This window comes from Hibiscus syriacus, unplaced genomic scaffold (assembly GCF_006381635.1).
Source record: "Hibiscus syriacus cultivar Baekdansim isolate YM2019G1 unplaced genomic scaffold, ASM638163v2 tig00111272_pilon, whole genome shotgun sequence".
NCBI lineage: Eukaryota > Viridiplantae > Streptophyta > Magnoliopsida > Malvales > Malvaceae > Hibiscus > Hibiscus syriacus.
In genome coordinates, this window is record NW_024063039.1 from 426,113 (window position 1) to 434,821 (window position 8,709).

An 8,709-nucleotide genomic window follows, 5' to 3' on the forward strand; every position below is an offset into this window, starting at 1 on the left:
TGTTTTTGTTTTGGTTGGCAGTTGGGAATATACCTTATGATGCTACTGAGTAACAGCTTATAGAAATCTGCACGGAGGTTGACCCTGTTGTTTCTTTCAGGTTTGAAATTTTCTTTTTAAATATTTCGACATTTGGAATTATTTTTTCTTAAAATGATCCATTTTCAATTTCCCCCTTTTTAAGTAAAGCTTTTAGGCATGTTACTATGCCAGAAAAGAATTGGTACGGATTACTGAATGAAAAGCTTTTAAAGCAAACCGAGTTGCCTGATTGTTTTAACAGCTTAGTTGCATAATTGATAGTGATGGTTGGAACTCGTACAATGACTACGAAAATTTGAAGATATGTTTGTTAAAATATTATAATCTTTTGACCTTGACGGGTAAGATGGGATTTAAGTTATCGAGGAATATGGAACAAAGTCATACACGAGTATTCAGTAAACATCCAGATAAAAACATATAAATACAGTCTAATAGTATGGGTGCATCATGCATGAACGATGAAAAATCCCCAGAAAAATTCTCTGTTAACTTGATTTGAGATGAAATTGCTTTCTGGAAGATATTTTTCTATTTTAGAGTTCTTCATTTCTAAATTTCCATTCTTCTTTCAGATTAGTTATTGATAGAGAAACTGGTAAACCAAAAGGTTATGGGTTCTGTGAGTGCATGGATGAGGAGACAGCCCTAAGAGCGCGAAGGAATCTTCAAGGTTACGAGATCAACAGCCGGAAATTACGAGTTGATTTTGCTGAAAATGACAAAGGCTCCGATAAAAACCGAGAGCAGGTGAACTGTTTTTTGTGCATCTTTTTTTTTTGGCCGGGGTGATAAATTTGACACTATTATAGCTTCCTTTCTTACAGTGAAACTGGTTATAACGTGATTAGATGAACGTTTGTCTTAATGTCACAATTCGTGTGGGACTGTGGGTAGCTATTTAGTGTAGTTTAGTTTAGTTTAATTTAAGCCTATAAATACGGAATTTACCTCCATTCCAAACTGTTCCTATCTGTATTTTAAGTGTAATTTCAGTTACACTGGCAAAGTATGTTTTCTATGTGATATCTAGATATCTAAATCTGTACTTATGATCTATGCAAATTTTATTTGCTACGTAGCTTTTAGTGATGAAATTTACTTTAATCTGTTGGATAACATAAAAGGAGGCCTGGACTTTAGTGTGTATTATTTGATACAGTTCTCGTTTCACTTAAAAAGTTTTTAGTTTTTCGATTCTTGTATGTTTATTAGTTTATATATTTCGATTCTTAAAAAAGTGATAGAAAGGACAAAAGAACTGCTGTGAACTTGATGTTATGGACCAATGCCTCGGCATAAATATCCCTCCTGGAAGAAAGAGAGATTAATCATAGGATTCTATGTGGTTACAGAGGCTTATTCCGTTACAACAAAAGCCCGTGTACATGCATTATCCTACTGCTTTGGATGATACTTCTTCATTATAATGGTTTTCTTCCTTGAATATGGCTTTTGATTTTTTGGTTTTCCAAAATTAGTTTTTTTATTTATTAGTTTAAACAGTGCATCTTGTTCTATTGCAGGCTCGTGGGGGACCTGGACTGGCAACAAATATTGGTTAGTTTTTATGGTTCTTTCAGGTTATTTCTTTTGGAGGAACACAACCTGATTTCCCCCCCATTAACTGATGCATCATAGACCCTCATAAACAAGGAGGCCAAGCAGTCCAGGACGAATCTTTTCACCTGCAGCCTATTGGTCTCCATTCAGCTATAAATGTTGCAGCTCTTGTGGCTAAAGCTCCAGGCTGGTCTGCAGCATAATCAAAAATGTTTTGCCAGGTCAGCCAGCACCAGCTACTGATCCGCTAACGCTCCATCTTGCCAAAATGTCCAGGAGCCAACTGAATGAAATTATGTCTGAGATGAAGGTATAATTTGAGCAATACAAACTGTTATATGGAGCTTTGTTCGTTTTCTTTTAATTAATGGTATTCTTTCAACAGAAAATGGCTACACAAAGTAAGGAACGAGCTCGCAAGCTACTCTTTCAAAACCTCAATTGCTGATAGCAATTTTCAATTTTTCAGGTATTTTTCATTTTTTGGTGTTTCTTTAAAAGAAAATATGAAGAGTTATTTATCTCAGATGTTTAATATCTATCTCATAAATTTCATCCAAATTCCCTTGATTAAAAGTGTCATTGAGACTCCAAATGCCAAAAAAGAAATGAGTTAATTGTCATAAATTCAAACATTTTATGTTTATTACTTGATGTGTTACTTCTTATATTTTTGCTATAAGTGTCAAAGTGTCATTAATTTTTTTCTCTAGAAAGGAATTTGAACAGTGCTCTCTCTTTCTGAGAAAAGATTAGCAGTTGTTATATGTTCAAAAATCATTGTTTTTATAAGAATTTTCCTCCTTTGACAGGTTGGTGTCCTCCCCCTTCGGGCTGGTTTAAAGTAAATGTGAATAGGGCAATGGACTGTGATTGGAGGTGCAGTGGTATTGGTGGGTTGATTAGGGACTCAGAAGGTAAGCAGCTGGGGTCTTTCTCGGTCGCGTCTGGACCTGGTCCGCCGGTGCTGGCTGAACTCAAATCTATTCAAGCAGGACTGAAAATGTTCTTGGATTCGAAGTGGAAAGACAAGGGGTGTCTCATCTTGGAGAGTGATTCTTTGGTTGCTGTGAATTGGATTAAAAATCCAAAGTGTTGTCCTGCCGTGTTTAGCATTCTGGTAAAAGAATTATCAAGGACTGTGTTGGTTTCCAATTTGTTACTTAGGTTTGTGAAGAGAAGTAATAATCGAGAAGCTGACAGTTTAGCTAAGGCGGAAAATGGGTAATGTTTTCTGTGTTTTGTGTTCTGTTTTTTGGTTTTTGTTGGGAGTGATGTTATCCTGTCATGGGATAGGTGTGTTTATGAGTAAGGTTGTAATCTAGGGAGTGTTTACCTAGGTTGTACTCTTTGTTGATATTAATAAATTTTGGGCTTTTTTCCTTCTTCCAATGCCCGTTAAAATACTTTGTAGCTTAACGGTTAAGAAGGGGTTTTAATGAGGCCTACTTATAAAAAAAATAAAAATAAAATAATCATCACAACAGCAATATTGTGTTTAGAATATCCAGCTGACAGATTAGTTCTGCTTCAAAATAGAGATGCAGTGACTTAAAGCAAATTTGAATGCACTAGCAGCAGGTATGTGGTCAAAACTTGACCATTTATCTTTCTGCCACGAGAACAATAAAAAGGTTATAAAGAATCTGTTCATTCTATTGAAAATCAACTATCTTCTGCTAAGGGTAGCCAAAAATCCTAATTGCATCTCTTTTTGTATGGATTGTTGTACTTTTTATGATATCTCCACAGGGACCTTCTCTGGGCCTCTGGGTGTTTAATTACAATCATGGCCCATTATCTCTTCTATGTTTTTGTATTTTTATCTGCACAAATCTTATGTACCTGGTTCATGGACTAAGGTCGTATGTAACAATTTCCTTATCATGAGGTGTGCTTCCTCCAATTCTTTTATTATGAGGACAACCCTCTGATATATCTTCCTTTTCAAGTGGAAAAAGTACTTGTTCTTTCTTGTTTTTATTTTTTAGTCTTAAAAATACCATGCAGGGAGGAATGGTTCTCCCATTCTTTAACTGAAACCTTTTATATATATATATATATATATGCGCCTAATTTGTTTTGCCATGATTACTTTTTTTTTGTTGCATTCAAGCTATCATATATTTATTACAGCTATTTTCAGCATTGTTTATCTTTTACATATGAATATTGTGCTATTTAGTTAATTTTTTGGTTGAAAACTGTTGACATAAAGTTCATTTGAATTATTAATGCCACGTTCGGTACTTGAGCATTAAACATTGTAAAAAAACATAATTATTACTTGAGTTTGAAAGTAGTTTGTCATAACATAAAGAAAAATTTGTACAAATCTAAACTTGAAATAAGTAAAACATATTCCTTCTCTTTGTTCAAGTTAAGTAATGTGAGTGGTTAAATATTACCAAATGTAACATAAATGTAAAAGTAATACTCCTATCAAATGTACTAAAACATTAGGGGGGGGAAATAATACTCCTATCAAATGTAACATAAATGTAGAAGTTATAAAATCAAAGTATTTTTGTTGAGAAAATAGTATTTAAATCTAAAAGTCCCATAATGTTGATCATTTATCACACGGTTTAAAATTGTCCTTTTATTACAATGAACTTCTAGATGTTAGAAAGTCGATTAAAATAAAAAGGTGTTCTTTTTCCTTACAGAAGTTTTAAACGTTTTAAGAAACTATTTGATAAAGTCATAGATTCAGTCTTACTTATTCACCTTTGTTTTTCAGGCAGACATAATGCTAGGAATGGTCACCTCCCAAGTGGTTTGTTTCATTGTCTCAAAAAGAATGTTAATCGTTTATTTGGTGCTTTTAAACGGTCGCATAAAAGATATTTTCTTTTGAATTTTGCAGTTGCAGATGCCAAACATACGACAGCCTCTTGGTCAACATGCACAGATTCCGTTACAGGATGCCCAGCATAGTCAGCAGCCAACAGCAGAAACCTCTATCTCAGATGGTTCAGACTGGCTTGATTCCTAAAGTACAAAGTCGAATATCTTCTGTACCTCATAATTCTTTAGCTCACAACCAATTTTCTGCAACCCTACAATCAACTTTGCAGCCTTGGACACAGCTTCCACAACATTCCAGCCATCAAGTTCTACCGCCAGCTGCTGCACATTCTGTAGTTCCCAAACTTCCTTCCATAAACATCTCCGTTATACCACAAATTCAGGTGGCAAATTCTTCATCCGACAATTGCGGCCTTCATTGCCACACTCAGGAGTCAGGACAGCTTGCAACTGCTAATTTAAGTCATGGCAGTCGGATGGTTTTGCCAAATGCTGTCATGCAATCAGCGCCTGCACCTCATCCCTCGTTTTCAGATACCGGCTTCCAGGTGCAAAATCTTGGTACTAGAACATGCCACTAGAGAAACTTTAGTTACGGTTTATGTTAATTACAAACATGCATCTTTCGATCATGTTCTGATTTGTTCTTATATAGTTTTGTTGAGAGAAATCATCAAATCATTAGATTTGAAATTTTAAGAATTTAGCAGCTAGATGTATTTTTAGGTTGCTTTTTGAAAATTTGATAAGAAAACTTGTTAGTTCTATTGCTTAGGAATTCAGTGGGTCAAATCCTACCAAGAGATATTAAGTTAAAGTTGGGTTTTAAGAAAATCTCTCATTTACACGATCGATATTGAACATATATTTTCCCTTTTTTTATTTGTTGAGCATATCGATGGATCCTTGCCCCTTCCTTTGTCCTGCCTTTCCATAGACAAACACCAGTTGTCTCGCTTGTGATCTTCTTCAGCTAGCACTGACTTTATCTTTTTTCAAGTTAGTCAAACACTGGTTTTTATTTCTTCTAATATTCCAGCATTTCTTGTTAACTTCTCTTTTTCATTTCTATAACAGCCTGGTCCCTCTATAACACATGGCAATGCAGAGATATCAAATATTTTTCGAAATCCTTAAGCAGCAGTAAATCGGCCTCCGAAAATGGTGAAATTAGATGGGGAAAAAACTGTTCGTCCACATTTGGGTTGAACGCGTCCAATGTAAGTGGATCCAAAACTTCACGAACATTTGATGTTTATTAAGCACACATTAATCAAATACCTAGAACAGAAGAGGTGCAATATGGTGAAAAGCAGGTTTCTCAGGTGTTGGAAATTGATTTCCACCGAAAGTGGAAAGTGCAAGATTTCAAAAGGTAGGCACCGAATGTGCAAGAAGTCAAGGTGCAATAAATTTTGTTGAATTTTTAAAATGGATTAATCACACTTTAGTTATTGTACTTTAGGGTATTTTCAAAGATTAGTCCCTAAGTTTCAACTATAAATACCCTAACTCATTTAGCTTCAAAATCATCCCAAAATCATTTTCTTTCTCCCAATACTAGAGAGCTTTCTTGTGAGTAGTGAGTGTTTTGTAAACACCTGTAAATTTTTTCTCTCTTAGTAAAAGATCTGCAGCAGTCCGGAGACATAAGCAAAATTGGCTGAACTCCGTTATCAATTTCGGATATTATTTTTTCGCTTTTATTTCGCATTCTCACTAATCTGGTTATAGGGAAATTACTCGTTACTCGGTTTATTTCCCAACAACTGGTAATCAGAGCTTTTGGTTGTGAATTTTATCAATTTTTGCGAGGTTACTATTAATTACTATTCATATGAATAGTGAATTTCGTGAATAGTAAAAATTTGTCGGCGATACGAATTTGTCGACGGAGGTGTTCTAATACACGGTGGTTCGCGAAAATTGTCAGAACGATCCAAAGAAACCAGATTCGAGTGGGTGCGATGGCTGCAGACGAAGGGAAGGTGAAAATTGAAAAGTTCGATGGTGCGGACTTTGGCTTTTGGAAGATGCAGATTGAAGATTTTCTGTACTAGAAAAATCTATATCAACCTCTCTCAGGAAAGCAAGCAAAGGGCATGACGAATGAAGACTGGGCTCTTCTCGACAGACAAGCCCTCGGAGTTATTCGATTGGCGTTATCCCGCAATGTTGCTTTTAACATAACAAAGGAAAAGACCACAGCGGGTCTTATGGCGGCTCTCTCCAGTATGTATGAGAAACCATCGGCCTCAAACAAAATTCATTTGATGAGGTGATTATTCAATTTGCGGATGTCGGAAGGGGCATCAGTGACTCAACACCTAAATGAACTCAACACAATCACAACCTAGTTGAGTTCAGTAAAAATTGAATTCGATGATTAAGTTCGAGCTTTAATTCTCTTCTTATCATCTCTACCAGACAGTTGGAATGCTACTGTTACAGCAGTCAGCAGCTGATGATGAAAGATACTGGCACACAGGATTCTGCCAACATGACAGAGGAGACAGGTGATGCCATGATTCTAAGCGTCAACAGTCCAATTGAATCATGTATCTTGGATTCAAGGGCATCTTTCCACTCCACCCCATGCCGAGAAATCATGGAGAACTATGTCAGTGGTGATTTTAGGAAGGTTCATCTAGCTGATGATGAAACCTTGAAGATCTTCGGAAAATGAGACATCCGACTAAAGCTGCCAAACCAGACCACCTGGAAGCTGACAGGAGTGAGACATATTCCTGGCCTCAAAAGGAATTTAATTTTTATAGGACAACTTGATGGAGAAGGATATAGCACAACCTTTTCAGGTTATGAATGGAAGATTACCAAAGGAGCACTCATCATTGCTCGTGGTAAAAAGACTGATACTCTCTATGTAACCTCAAATTTAGAGAATATTATTGCAGCCGCAGATGCTGATGGAAAATTAAACCTATGGCACCAAAGGCTTCGCCATATGAACGAGAAAGGGATGGAGACACTTTTGTCAAAAGGGAAGCTGCCAGATCTAAAGAATGTAGATATCGGACTATGCGAGGATTGCATCTTTGGCAAACAAAAGAAAGTCAACTTTGCAAAGATTGGTAAGACACCCAAGGCTGAAAAGTTAGAGTTGGTTCATACTGATGTATGAGGACCATCTCCAGTTCCATCTCTTGTGGGCTCATTATATTATGTCACCTTCATCGATGATTCTACAAGGAATGTGTGTGTTTATTTTCTGAAGAAGAAATCAGAAGTCTTTGATACCTTCAGAAAATGGAAGGCCATGGTGGAAAATGAGACTGGTCTGAAAGTCAAGCGGTTGAGGTCTGACAATGGAGGAGAGTACAGAAATAGGAGATTCAGAGATTTCTGCGCAAACAATGGGATCAATATGGAGACAACAGTTCCCATGACACCGTAGCAGAATGGCGTAGCAGAGCGCATGAACAGAACTCTGAATGAACGTGCCAGAAGCATGAGGATACATGTCGGATTACCCAAATTTCTATTGGCTGAAGCTATCAACACTGCAGTTTACCTGATCAACCGTGGGCCTTCAGTTCCTTTGGATGGAAGAATACCAGAGGAAGTTTGGAGCAAGAAAGAAATAAACCTTTCACACTTAAGAGTGTTTGGTTGAATTTCTTATGTACACATAGACTCTGCTGAAAGAAGTAAACTTGATGCTAAGTCCAACAAATATGCCTTTGTTGGTTATGGCGGTGATGAGTTCGGCTACCGGTTTTGGGACTATGAAAATCGGAAGATCATCAGAAGCAGAGATGTCATTTTCAATGAGAATGTGATGTACAAAGACAGGTCAACCATAGAATCAAGTAGCTCAAATATCGAAGCTGAAATAAAGGAATTTGCTGAGTTCGAGGAGATTTCTGGAAATGATGTTCAGATAAGTCCTGAAGCAGTTCAAGAAGAACCAAGCACACCAGAACTAAGACGTTCATCCAGAATTCCTAAATCAACCCAGCGTTATTCACATTCTTTGCACTACTTGTTGCTGACTGACAATGGTGAACCAGAGTGCTATGATAAAGCAATGCAGGTGGAGGATTCAGTCAAGTGGAAGTATTCTATGAAAGATGAGATGGACTCGCTTATGTCAAATCAGACGTGGGAATTAGCTGAATTACCACCAGGCAAGAAAACACTCCATAACAAGTGGATTTACAGGATCAAATAAGAGCACGATGGGAGTAAACACTACAAAGCAAGATTGGTTGTCAAAGGTTTTAAGCAAAAAGAAGGTATTGACTACAATGAAATTTTTTCTCCAACCGTAAA

The 8,709-nt window shown here is 36.7% G+C and overlaps 1 pseudogene; it reads left to right on the forward strand.

Annotated features, from left to right (window-relative positions):
• The first annotated feature begins 388 nt into the window (after nt 1–388).
• LOC120157451 lies at nt 389–5,795 on the forward strand (annotated as a pseudogene).
• Nucleotides 5,796–8,709: the final 2,914 nt, after the last annotated feature.